This window comes from Cryptotermes secundus, unplaced genomic scaffold (assembly GCF_002891405.2).
Source record: "Cryptotermes secundus unplaced genomic scaffold, Csec_1.0 scaffold328, whole genome shotgun sequence".
NCBI classification, from domain to species: Eukaryota; Metazoa; Arthropoda; class Insecta; order Blattodea; family Kalotermitidae; genus Cryptotermes; species Cryptotermes secundus.
In genome coordinates, this window is record NW_019744110.1 from 1,308,580 (window position 1) to 1,322,999 (window position 14,420).

The window sequence follows — 14,420 nt, forward strand, 5'->3', positions numbered from 1 at the left end:
TATCGTTGAAGGGAAGTTCAACAAAATACCACAATTATCTGGGATAATGGGCAATGCTGGGTAACAATATGCGGTAGGGCAAAAGTGAAACATATACAAATATTGAAGCAAGAAAGAGCTTCCATTTTCATACAGAGGCGTGTTATGTGCTCGCCCTTCAGCTCGTCCGACTTGTTTCCTTATGCGTCATTCTAGAATTGCTATGAAACAACGATGCGTTTCTCGACATGTTTCGAAAAGAACAGCACTCAAAATTGCTTCATTAATCTTTTGAAAAGTCAAGACATTTCCCCCTCAGCCCTTTCCATTTGCCTTCTCGTGTAATTTCACGCTAAATAGCACTGGAATTGTTATTATTTAGGCCATTTTACGATACTGCTTCAACTGCAGAGGTTTGAAAGCTTAGAATTATGTGTGAAGGTGAATACTAATTAACATTATCCGGCAGCTATTCCCAATTTTCGAACCTAATGTCCTGGTACTTCAGTGGAGAGATAGAAAGTCTGACAATTTACTGGTCCAGGCTGGCCGACAGCCCATCCAAATGTTGTTTCGCTATCTCCTGTTATACCATTTCTCGCGATGTCACTGCAGTTGACACACAATCACCAAGTAACATGTGAGTGAAGCAACGACAGAAAAAAAAATACTTTTGAAGCACGTGCGTTACAGGTCTAATTTTAATTTGCAGATTGAATGTAAGAGTGAGATATGAGACAGTGTGTGATGCTACAAGACTCCATAAGAGAATCCAATAAGAGGCCTATAAATCGAGTGAGAGAGTGTCAGTGAAGGACTTGCTTTGTTAGAGTTCTCACTTCTTGCATATATTGCCGTGTAGAACATTGAAATTCAAAAGACTTTCGGGGGAATATGCCGACACTATTCCAGGGTCTGATAATAAGCCAAGCCAACGTACAGCAGGTAGCTAACAGAGCTCATGCTTCTTGCTGGTTTCCTGCTTGGCTTACTCTTCCACTCTGAAGATGTTGGCGACGTATTTGCACCCAAAGTCGACTGACTTGTAGCAGATTAAACCTCGGTATATCCCAGCTCTTCGTAACCACAGCTGCTAGAATCTCAGATCCACCCTATTTTATAGGTTATGTCCTTACAAACAAACACACTCCGTGGTCAGCGCAACGGTTCCCCACGGCCGTTAATCTCGGTTTTCTAGACCGGAGCCGCTATTTCCTTGAAATAGTTCCTCAATTATCCTCACGAGGCTGAGTGGACCCCGTTCCAGACCCACTATTTCTTAGAAAATCTGGTAGCGCCGGGAATCAAATCCGGGACCTCTGGATCTGTATCCAGGAACTCTGACCACTAGACCACAGAGGCTTTCGGTTATGACCTTACCTTTCGATATTGTATCGATTGGCGTTCAGTTAGACAGACCTACAATCGTGAGAATTGAGCATTAAGCAGTTGTGGTCTGTTTTAATATCTTGTTCCACCATGTTTATGTAGAGACTGATGCGCTCCAACCAAAATCTGTCCCCGTGCAGTATCCCTGGCTGGTGGATCATGGAGCCAACTTCAGCGTGTAGAGGATGTCGCGTGGTCAGCGCAACGAATCCCCACGGAAGTTGGCACTAACTTCGCCGACAAGCGCCGGGCGTTCGGTCGGTACATTTCGCTTGCGGACTACAGGCCACTGAGACTCGTTGAGGCAGGGGTAGAATGTGATGAATACTTATTGTTGGGCTATCGGAGACAGAATAATTTGGAACCCAGTGAAGCTACGCGGCATTGTAGCTACCCGAGTATGTCCCCCTAATCCTATATTTAGGGAGGTGAAAAATTCTTCAGTAGAGAAATCTCTTGTGACTGAGTGTAAAGAAGTATTTCTCAGTTTCTCTGCTCTAAGGAGTCTGCCTCAACACTACATTCCCTTCCCCAGGTCAAGCGTTGCGGGAGGTATACATGTTACCTTGCCCTCTGACACTTTCAAGACTAGTTTAAAGTGATATTCGACTTGTTAAAAGGCCTATCGCAATGCAAACTTCAATTTATTTCTTCATCAAAAAGAGCACAATATCACTATTCGAGTAACTACGAATTACCACGGAAATAGTAACCTGACTGCGGTCCAGGTTCACAATATATGGTCCGTGACTCAGACACGATACCCGGTCGGGATTCGAAGTGGGTAGGCTGAGGTAGGCCGCACACCGACACGCGTCAAGACATGTAACAGTCAAGGCATGATGTCTGCGATGCTGACGTCATGACTCAGTCCGGTGTGTGGCGGTTTTCGTAACCTCGTTCGTTTCAACTCTGTTCCTTTCTTTGCGTTATATCGCAGACACCGTGCCTTGACTGTTACATGTCTTGACTCGTGCCAGTGTCCGGCCTACCTAACACTTCGCGTTCGAGACAGACGCGTTACCAACGAGAATTCCCGCCAGATATACGTGTATGAACTAGCGGCGTGAAATTGGCACTGCTGTAGTAAGAATATCGTATTGCGTTGCGATGTGATTTATAAGGAATCCTCAATAAGAACTGTCTTATTACGCTGCGTATCTCTGTACATTCCTGAATGGTGTGGACATAGTTATTACATCATGTCAGTGGGAACAACGTAATCATGATATGTTCATCTGTCTGCTTTCGAAACCACCAACATGATGAATGTTCAACTTTTAAGACGCCGAAAATTGTAATAGCAGTCAGTCCAAGGCCTTGCAAATTTGAATCCTTTTTGATGTTTTGAAGGTATTGTGTAAATTGTAAGAGAAAGTAAAATAACAACGATGTCATCTCTATAATTTTGTTCTTTTCATGAAAATAACTGTTTAATCACTGAAATTTGACAGGTGAAATTTGTCACCACGCGTTTTTGAAGCAAGTAAAGCAAGCTTTGCCGATCACAGTGGCCGTGCGTCTAAGTCATTAACTTGGTCTTCGCGCCCTCGAACATTGGGATCGTGGGTTCGAATCCCACTCAAAGCATGGATGTTTGTGTGCGTTTATTCGGTGTTGTGTTGTCCCATGTAGGTAGCGGCATTGCTACGGGCTGATTCCCCGTCCAAGGAGTCCTACTGACTGACTATAAGATTAAAAAACTGAAGTGAAACAGAACATTTCACGTATGTCCTATGCTGCAGAGGTAGAAATAAGAATATGGATGATTTAATGAAAGAATGTAATATGAAAACGTATAGGCCTATGATGTAATTCTTTGGAATTAGAATCTGTACCACAAGTACGCCGAAAGGTATTAATAAATCAACGCAGTTTGCATATTTTTTTTTCGAAATAGAGAAAAACTAGTTAGAATTTAGCGTTTCATTAAATCACCTGAAATCGATGCCAGCAGCGACCTTACTGCTGTGCTACTGCTGTTGGTGCTTGCTCTGTCAAATGCAGTGTGATTAATTGCCGGCCTCAGGTAGCTGCATGCCCTACATAAAGCTTCCAAAACAGAAATGAGCCCTACCCGTAAGCAAAGAGAATTGTTACTGCTTTGTTTTGTGAGACAACTGCCTCCATTCAAATGCCAATAATGTTACAAATTTACAGTTTTTAAGACACTTCTTTCGAGTAAGAGACATCTGACGGACCGAGATGTAGGAGTTAATGTTCTGGAAACTTCACAGGAAATCTGTATCAATCGGCTGGAATCATAGTATGTCTTCTCGAATATAAGACGTTAAGCTCGCGGTCTAGGGCACTAAATGTGTATCTTCGAGCGCTCAAACAATGGGATCATGGGTTCAGATCCCACTCGAGTCATTGGTGTCTGTCTGCATTTATTCTGTGTTGTTGTCCTGTATAGGTAGCTGTCTTGCAACGGGCTCATCACCCGTCCGAGGAGTCCCACTGACTGTCTATAAGATTCATAACTTCAGATTAATTCCGGTGATAAACCCGCCAGAGGATCAGAAGCATCAAAGATATAAACGTAAAGTTGTTCCTGTGTTAATTAATTAAGCACATTATTATGGAGTCACCCAAGGGAGTGGAGTACAGCTTCGCCATTCTTGAACTCGGCGGTAGCTGGAGGTTAGTGATCAGCTTCACGCCCCGACTGTTTTACTCTCTGGGAAATGGTCCTCCGTTACCCACTGGATAGGAAGCTGGGTGGGCCTTTTGAGTCGATCTGGACCATGTGGAGAGGGGAAAAGTCTTGCACGTGCCGGGAAGCGACCTTGGCCATCCAGCCCATCGCTGTACCAACTGAGCTATGCCTTCTTTAATAAAGTATAATATCTTAAAGAAGTGCAAGAGCTAGGGAAGGTGCATATGAACAGGAAACTCGCAGAAAACACGAGATCGCTGAAGAAATGAGGTGGTTTCGAGAGCACAGATGAAACTGAGGTCTACGTTCTCACTGCGAGACTAGTGAAAGCAACACAAAAGAAGTGAGACAAGGCTCATACCGGAAAGGTTACATTGTCTTATCGCTGTTGATGCAACGGCATGTCTGCATATGTATAACAGAGATGTCTATAGTTCACAGTTACTTCACTTGTGTTCACAAAATGTCCCGGAGCTCGAAAAGAAAATAAATGTGACTCCTTTAAACATTTTATTGTTGTACAGCGTGTGTAAAGCTTTGTTCTCGTTGAATGGAGCACCAGAGTACAGTTGCGTGCAGCAGAGGTAACAAGAGCATTAATGTTCTGGCTGTGATGATCTTCCGCCAGGTAAGGGAAAGAGGCTGTAAACATGTCCTGTTCTCCCAGTATTATTCTACAGTCAGTCAGCTGAATGTTTCCTGTCTTCCAGACAAAACAGGCGTCATTACATATGTTTAATAGTGTTTTGTGAAAGGAAAAGAAATGGCTAGTTTGTTAAATACTAAGGAGAGTAGATTTTCGCACTCCATTTGTGAAATTTTGTACATGCATGGATGAACACTTCAAAATCCACTTCACAGAAGAGATACGAATTATTAATTTAATTAAAAATGTATTACTAAGCTTATTTAAGGGACCCTTCTCTACTATGTCTTTTAATTATATTAATTTCAAATTGTGACATTGATGTCCCCTGATATTGTTCTAAATTTTGTTACTGGACTCTCCTACCGCATCCCTTCCAGTTCATTGTTCTTTAATCATCCTATTATAAGGCGCTATTTAATTGTATCCCCATCGATTGTGTCTCCACCTTATCGTGGTGGCGGGATTTGACTGCTCTTGAGACCTTGAGAGCTATGCCGGTGGTAGAGTAGCTACTGGTAGGGTCACCCATGCCGGACAGGTCAAAGGGCAGGAGCCAGATGAAGAGGGATACCCTGGTCCTCCAGGTTGGGAGTTGGTCCTGAGGCTAACAACCTCACACTGTAAAAACTAAACTGTTCAGGAACCAGATAATCGGCCTCGGATGCATGGATTCAAAGGAAATCGCCATTAGCAAAGGAGCTGAAACGGTTAGAGGACGTACATGATGATCTCCGTAAAATGAAAGCAGAAGGATGAGGAGGAAAGAAGAAGAAGAATGGAGGCAGATTGTTCAGAAGAAAGCTCACCCTGAGCTGTAGCGGCGAGGGGAAGGATTTAATTGTAGGAATTGGAAGCGCCATTAGATAAATTAGGAATAAAATACAGACTTGGTGACCTAATGTCTGGCATACTGCTCACCTATACGTCATCCTGGAGCATATAAAGTGTATCACAGACAATTGACAACGTCCAGCATAAAACTGTTACAACAGTTTGCTGTGGCGAGGAAACATACAACTCGACAACCATTTTGTTGCCATTTATGAAATTCTCTATATTGCTCCCTCAGTTCGTTCAGCACGAAGCGCTGTAGCGTTCAGTTATTTACGTTTCTGTGTAATACTCATTCTTATTGAAGTATGATTAGATAGAGACATCATAAGACTCGACATGAAGGAAACTGCACACTGGCAATCGCATTTATTCGAGGCATTTGAAAATGACAAGCCTTGTTGTGATCTTGCAAATACTTATGGACACAGAGGTTCTTACCCTTGTTGTCTTATTCACAGCTCCGCGCTTCACGAATTATCATTACAGTCAGTGAGCAGTGTGTCCCGTCATGGTGCGGTGTACTTAAGCGCAACGCATATTTCTGTGTGACACCTATGTGAAATACGAATCTGCTGTAAAGTTTCGGCGAGAATTTCGATTTAAATTTCGGAATGAAAGAATTCCCAGCAGAGAAATAATTCACAGTTGGGCGAATAAACTTAGATCAACGGGACTCTTAATAGACAAGAAACAAAAGCATTAGCGCCGAGTTATAGCTGAGGAGACTTGAACATGCACCTAGAAAATCACTGAAACGTCTAGCTCAACAGACTGGAGAGCCAACGTCTAGTGTAACAACGGTAACACAATTGCTGAAGCTTAGACCCTATGAAACAACAGTAATCCACGCATGCCTTGCAGCCGTGCGACCCAGCTAGCAGGGTTCATTTTGCAATTTGTTTCTACAGTCTGTGGTCGAAGGTGACATCGATGCATAATTTACATTCTTTTCTGATGAAGCGTGGTTTCACGTGCAGGGATACATAAACACGCAAAATAATCCCTGCTGGAGTTCACAGTATCCACATCTAACCCACGAAGTCCCGCTCAATCCAGTGAAATTTGGTGTCTAGTGTAAGTGCAAGACACACCGTTGGACCTGTGTTTTTAACGAAACAATTCCGAAAGATATGTACAGGTACATTCCGTGGCATTTATTTCCAGAGTTAACAGAAGAAGAAAGACTCTATGGCTGGTTCTAGCAAGACTCAGCTACTGACCACACTGCACGTACACGTATGTCCATGCAGGCTTTGTCCGATGGCTTCGGGAACAAAATTATCAGCAGTGGTATTTGGCTGGCACGTTCACCTGACCATACACATTGTGATTCTTTCTTCTGGGGTTGTATGAAGGACAAAGTTTACAACAGTAAGAAAAGAACTAAAACAAATATTTTAGGGAAACTGCAAATATTCCTGCAGAACAGCTTCAAAGGGTAGATCAAAACCTGTTCCGTCGGTATGAGGAACGTCTACTTGAAGATAGACAACATTTTCAACACTTCCTGTGATCTGTGAATTGCCAACCAGCATATTGATTCATCGGCAATATTTATATGCGCATCGCAGCCGGCGGTGCACCGGTCGCTGTGAAGCGCAGAACCGTGAATCGGTCAACAGACCTCCTTGTATATTCTTAATTTAACTTTGTTAATTATTTTATTTTGTTATTCATGAACCAAAGCGATAGGCCTGCTCTGGCCAGGGCACAGCACAGATCCCTTACTTCAGCTTGTGGATGTGCAGCTTCACCCTACACATTCGTGCCCGTGGATAGAACTAGACACACACTGGTGTGTGTCTTCTTGAAGGCCAAGGAATCACTTGCGATATATGGACACTGCACATCGCTGACAGTGCAACGTTACCCTTAAATTTCGTTTTCTACACTGTAGGTGTTCAGCCCTGAACTCAGTCCCAAGAGAAGGGAGATCCCGGCAGTGAGATATCGAGAAAAATGTGACGACAGCACTCGGCGTTGAGAAATGCCTTATCTGTTTCACTTCCGACGGCTGACATCACACGAAACACCGCCTTTTTCATGCTTCCTGCATGTACAGTCTGATTCTTAAGAAACTGGCAGTTCCTGCGTGTTTTGCAGTGGAAACAGTTACACAGAAAGTAGACTTAAGCTATGGACTGAGTCATCGTGTGAATCAAAACCTCTTCCGTGCCATAATTAAACAAATTGTTGAACACTGACGCCACTCATGGAGCTGAACCCTTCTTGAGAAGCCGCCAATTCTGCAGCTACTCAAGAACTTCCCAGCGTTTTATGGAACCTAAAGGTTCATTACCGTCTTCATACACCGGTCCCTATCCTGAGCCAGATCAATCCACTACATCCCATTCTATCTCTAAGATCCATTTTAATATTGTCCATCACCTACGCCTTGGTCTTCCCAGTGGTCTCTTTCCTTCTGGCTTCCCCAGCAATAGTCTATACGCATTAATCGTTTCCCCCATTAGGGATACATGTCCTGCCCACCTCATTCTCCTTGACTTGGTCATTCTAATTATACTCGGAGACGAGTACAAGTTATGAAGCTCCTCATTATGCAGTTTTCTCCAACCTCCTGTCACTTCATATGCTTCGGCCCAAACATTCTCCTCAATGCCTTCATCTCAACCACCCTCAGTCTATGTTCCTACCTTAATGTCAGAGACCAAGTTTCGCACACATCCAGAACTACAGGCAAAATTATAGTTTTGTACATTTAGTTTTTGTGTTTTGGGACAGCAGACGAGAGGACAAAAGTTTCTAGACTGAATGGTAGCACGCATTAGCCGAGTTCAGTCTCCTCTTAATTCAAATATGTAACATTAAAGAAAAATCAAACAAATTAATTTTGGAGGATTTCTGTCTGCTGTGATATGACGCGGTGTAGTCCGTTGAAAGTCAACCTTCGTTTCTGAGGAAAATGTCGTCCCCATTTTCAGGCTTGAAGAGCAAGCCAACCAAGAAACCAGGAAGAAGCAGAAAACTTGCCTGATGATGGAGGCAACGTGTTGTTCCGAAACTTCGATTGATTTTGAACGGACTACACAGAATTTTATCCCAGAAGATGTTGCCTCTTCATAGCCACCTCTGTCAGAATTTTAAATCCTACAGATAAATGTTTATAATTCCAGCCAAGTCAGGAATACATCAGTGAATCACAGACATTAGTGTGGTGTGTTCTCATGATTGTAGGTTGGCGTTGATGTCTGTATAGTTCTTGGAGACCGTGATGCTTTTATACGAACGCGACTCTTCTAATTTATTATTGTTACTAATTTTTTCATCTGAATATTCATTAAATGACCACAGGGAAGACCAAGGCATAGGTGGGTGGACAATATTAGAATGCATCTTAGAGAGATAGGATGGGATGGTACGAATTGGATAGATCTGGCTCAGGATAGGGACTTGTGGAGGGCTCTTGTGAACAGGTAATGAACCTTCGGGTTCCATAAAATGCTGGGAAATGTTTGAGTAGCTGCAGAATTGGCCGCTCCTCCAGTAGGGCTCAGCTCCATGAGTAAGTAAGTAAGTACGTAAGTAAATATTCATTAAATTCTCGTGTCTGTATAGAGGATCCCGCATTACGTACGGTACAACACACTCACTGCAGAAATAACGCAATGGATTCACTTTGAGAGGGATTTTATTTTAATTTCTCGTTGAATTTTTAGCTGCTAAAGTTTCCCGATCTGTATTAACCGAATAATTTCCATACATGGGCACTAGTATCTCACTTTAGTTCAGCATTGGACGGGAAGGTGAATCCAGAAAACAGTAAAGCTGCGTTTTCTTATTTGCCAGTAGACACGCCAGACTTTTGAGCTCAGATAGTAATCGGCAATCTCTGCTTGAAAACGTTTTGATCTTTTTGGTTCCAGTTAAAAGTTTCAATACGTTATGTACCAAGTTTCCTAGAAATTGAGGTACAAGACAATGGAACAATTACACAGAAAAAAAAACGTTTCATTTTTCTGCGATACATGCACGAAGTAAGTTGTTTTTCGCTATATCAGTTTCGCCTATCACAGAAATGATAGCCATAAATTTGCATGACCAACAGATTTTCGTTATCGTCTTCTGGTATGCAAGACACATGAATATATACAGCACGTGTTTCTTAATTTAAGACATCTTATTTGAATGAGAGAAAACATCTTTCTCCAATAAATCGTCATATTCTCGAATTATTCTTGGCAGAAATTATAATAACAATTAGAAAATTCCCAAATTTTATAAACTTGCTGTTTTAGCTCAAAATTCTGTGCATCAGACTATGGATTGTTGCAATATTTTTGTGTAGGATTTGAGATTCTCATATTTGTCGTTATGAAGAGTTCTGGCTTCCGGAATCTAACGGACTGCATGGCGTTATATCCCAGAAAATCGGTCGCCAGCAAAGTCAGTGTTAGTTTCGGGTCCCGTCGAGACACTTGACCGCATTTTTGTTCTTTACAAGACTTTTACATGTTTTGGACTGGGGTCCCCTCTTCGAAGAGATTAAGGCCCTGACTACTGTTGGGGTGAATCGGCCGGGCACTCGCTCCATAACTGGTCCTGTCCTCACCACACACACACACACACACACACACACACACCATCGCAAAAGGCAGAATTATTCAGCAGTTTGATGTCGATATTTCGAAACAGCGTACCAGAATTAATTTAAGAAATTACTTTTCTACTATATTATTATGCCTTGTTGAGTAAAGGAATTTTACCTCTTTGCTTGTGAATGGTCGCCCGGGCGGCTTCATAGCTGAGGCGGTTATGCACCGATTTCTCTCTGCGGGACTCGGACTCAGTTCCGGGTGGCTTCACGTGGGAGCAGCGTTCTCTCCGATTTTCTTCAAATTCCCCTAACTAATCATCATATCACCATTGCTTCGCATTCACCTGAGGTGTGTGATATCCTTAAGCACGAAGAGAACTATCCTATCCGTGACCTGTAAGTTTGGGACCTCACCTCTCTCTTGGCATTTGTCCATTTGAAGAGAAATAAGACGGTTTCTTCTTAGTTTATGCAACTTAGTTTCTTAGTGTAAGGGAAGAACACAGACTGCTGGAATCTGGGGGCAAAATGTTTGAGAAAGCCATATGGACAAAAATGAGATGATTTTACGCAGGACTAAAGAGTGTACAGGTAAAGGCCTTGCGACGAGCTGATTACTCGCCCAAGGAGTCCTGCCGTATGTGTAAGATCTAGAAAAACCGAAGTGAACAGAGTTCATGGAGGTAGGCCTAGGCCCACTGGGGCTGTAGTGCCAAGGAAAAAAAACGAGCGTACACATCAAGGCTATTAAACCTAGAAGGATAAGATATGCGAAATATGGATTTCAGAAGGGGAAATAATAAAGGCATACTCAATTTTCGTAACAAAAGCTGAGGAGAAAGGACCGCTTGAGAGACGTACGCTATAGGTGAGTGTTAAATGAAGCTTAGCAGAAGGTCGTGGAGGAATGGACTGGAGTGAACTGACGTAGGGTCCAGTGATGAGCGTTATGAACACAGTAACGGTCCTTCAGGGAACTATCTTGACCAACAGAGTGGACATTTAGTGTCGAATGAAGACCATGCACGCTACGCGGTAACGCGATGCGTCAGGTCTCTGTTCCCCCACTATTGCAATGCCATCCGACGGAGTAAGACGTTGTCTTCGCTTAATGCGTACAGGCGCTTTCTGGTTGATGCAAACAGCAGTTTGTAATTCCAGGTAATTAATAAGTTTCTCCAGGCTGACTTGGGTTTATTACGTTAGAAATCTCCCCGGGCTCTAACACCATACTTCCTCAGTGTGTTTGCTTTAAAGTCATGGTAGCGGATGTACAGTACATCCAGTGCGTGCAATAAAGATTTATGAGCTTCTTATGTTTGTAGAAACGAGGTAGAGACATCGCGGTTTATTTGTAAAGACTTGTACTTGAGGAGAGAACTTTGGTGGTGTGGAAAGAGGATGAATTCTAGCGGGATAATTAATTAAACTTAAGTCTGTTTTAATGTCATTAGCATCAAAGACGGATAGAGGTATAAATGTATGTATTATGAGATGTTTTCAGTAATTATACATTTCAATGAATTGGAACACCTCAGACGGTAAGGTCGGTAATGACTGGATGAACACGCTTCTATTACCGGCAAGGAAAGAGCTTCTCTTTTCCCCGCCACATTCAAGTCTCCGTTCTGTCCATTGAGTCTCATGGTAACTGCCGGACCTTGAAGCTACTTGCTAATTTATGTCATGTGTATATCTAGAATACGCGGGCAATGGAATATATTTATATAAGACCAGGCATATTATTTATTTTAATGCTTTTGTTTACTTTTCATTTCATAGCGGATTTTAAGTGATCCATTTCATTGTATCAAGCCTCACACCAGTCAGCTGATCAGGATGTTCCTAGCATTTTACAGAAATCCAAAGTTAATTAGCCGGTCACGGTAGCCGAGCTGTCTAAGGCATGTACTGTCTTCGCCCCCTCGGAAGCCGGGACCATGGATTAGAATCCCACAGAGGGCATGGATGTCTATGTACATTTATTCTGTGTTTGTGTTGTCCTGGGTTTAGGTAGATGATGTCTTGCGACGGGCTTATCAGCCGTCCATGGAGTCCTACCACCTATGAAAATGATCAATGAAACTGAGAAATCAGCCCTGTACTGCACAGTGGGAGCAAGAGGAAGAAGAAGAAGTTAATTACCGTGATGATAACACTCAACGCGGGACGCTATTCTGATCCACACGAACTCAGACCGCTTCGTGGCACTGTTTCACTGAGGTTCATGTTCGCTTGCTGTTTCATCTCTGCCTTGGTTTCCAAAATGGTTTCCCCTCGTAGAGTTTTTACGTGTTGTGATTTTCTTGCCTGTATTAATTTCCCTCTGTACTTCATCCTTCTTGAGCTAGTCACCATGACTCTAACAATATTTCGTTCAGAATACAGATTACAGCGGCCATCCGGGTCTGGACAACTTGGAGAATAGAAAATCTTGTCCCTACCAAGACTCGAACTCCGACCCCTCGGTGTTCTAGCCCGTAGTCAGTCGCTATACCGACTGCGCTAAATCATGTGTACCTCATGAAGGTCCTGCATGGCAGAAACGTGTCTTGAATTTACGTGAAATTATAGACTTAGCAATGATTCGATCAATAATCTGTCAAGTTGCATTGAAGATCTTATTGCATACACCCACCCACACACACACACACACACACACATATAAATATACATAGGGGAGACGGGAGGTAGTTATTACAGGGGCTAGCTGTTAAATACAAATTATAAATCAACCGCCAGTAGTAGTGACTCCACCACTTACCAGAGAGAAGCCATGTTAGACCTCTGGTTATCCCCAGTCGGTAGTGATTCCGCAGTTGGTCATCCTGCGTAGTTAAAGAAAACGTGCTTCATTTTTTTTTTCCAGTAATTTTTCCATTTCTTTATCTTTGGTTTATAAAACAGAGTTAATTTGCTTTTCCCTGACGGGTTTGTTAGCGTCTGCGCAATTGATAAGATTCATATAAAACAATTTTATGATTCATTTTAGGAACGAAAATTACCTTTCTAGATTTAAATCCTTGTGGCAGGAACTCTCGGTCCGAATCGAATGACGACATTTATTTAAAACAGTTCCCTCTTCAGTAACGAAATACTAAATAAACTATACTGGTAATGGAAATCGTATTTATTTTTGTATATTATAAACAAGAATGCGTCTCGCCTACAGAGAAGTAGCAAGTAAAACTTCCTCATTCATAAGTACCAGACTTGTGGGTCTCATGTGAGTCAGCCCTTTGTATCAGTTCGCTTGTTAGCACTTCGAAAAATTGTTTATTTCGGTGATAGCGACGTGATAACAAGAAGTCAGAGTGGAGACAGGAAGTGATTGCCTATTGTTCATGGAGCATTTCACAAAGCACATTGTGACGTGTATGTCCATTGTTAGGGAACGGGTCGGCGAACACATTTCGGTGGAGATGGATTCTTGGAAACCATCCCATTAAAGGACAACGTTTTCCTTGTTTACGGGGTACGGGTGATCAACAGACATTTCCCTGGTTACGGAAAGGAAAGATGTTTTCGCTTTTTCGCTCTCGGTCCGACCCGATGTTATATAACAGGAAACCCCAATCAGATCAAGTCAGAAACAAAATGGCTCCTAGAGTTCATAGGCTGCTCAGAATCATAGAGAGACTCATCTCAAACCTCATGACAGGTTATAGAACAAAAGGAAAAATTTTCAGTAACATGCTATAAGTGTGATACGTAAGCTTGAATGGACTATTGAACTGCAATTCTAATATATTGTCGCGTGTCGGGCGTATAACGCGACAAATAACTTCACGCCGTATTTGATATAGCGAATTTTATTTCACATTCGCACTTACGATCGCCCAAATTACAGATTTACGATTACTGCTATCTGCAGTATCACAAATACTACACTTTCAATGCCACAATACAACTGACTGGTTGCTGGCTAACTCGGAACTAACTCGGAGGTAGCTCGAGGACTGACTCGTAGGTAGCTCCCCGACTCACTGTGAATAGCCTTCGCTGCGCCTCATGTAGCCTCGATCGGACAATACAGAAAACGGCCACGTTATATGCACCCTTGTTGCCTGGCGCTGTGTTGCTAGTAACGCTAGCGGTAGTAACCGCTGTTACCACCGTCGTCTCTCGCAATCCTGTTTACCCGTGCTGCCCTTGGTGACGTCATCGCTGTTGACTCGCTTTGCATAGCGACCAGGATGCTAGGACTCGGCTAACTTCGGCTCACTTCGGCTTCGCTCGGCGCCGCTCGTGACGTCACCGCGGGGAGAGTTGCGGGGTGATTACTCGCCTATTACGCGAGCGCTACGTTACCGCTACGTGCAGCTGGGGAGGTAGGGGTCAACATGTCACAATAT

The 14,420-nt window shown here is 42.9% G+C and overlaps 1 protein-coding gene across 1 annotated transcript in view; it reads left to right on the plus strand.

The window, feature by feature from the left end:
- Window positions 1-14,420, plus strand: part of LOC117283090 — a 495,561-nt gene that overhangs the window by 220,916 nt on the left and 260,225 nt on the right. The gene's annotated exons all lie outside the window — the stretch shown is intronic.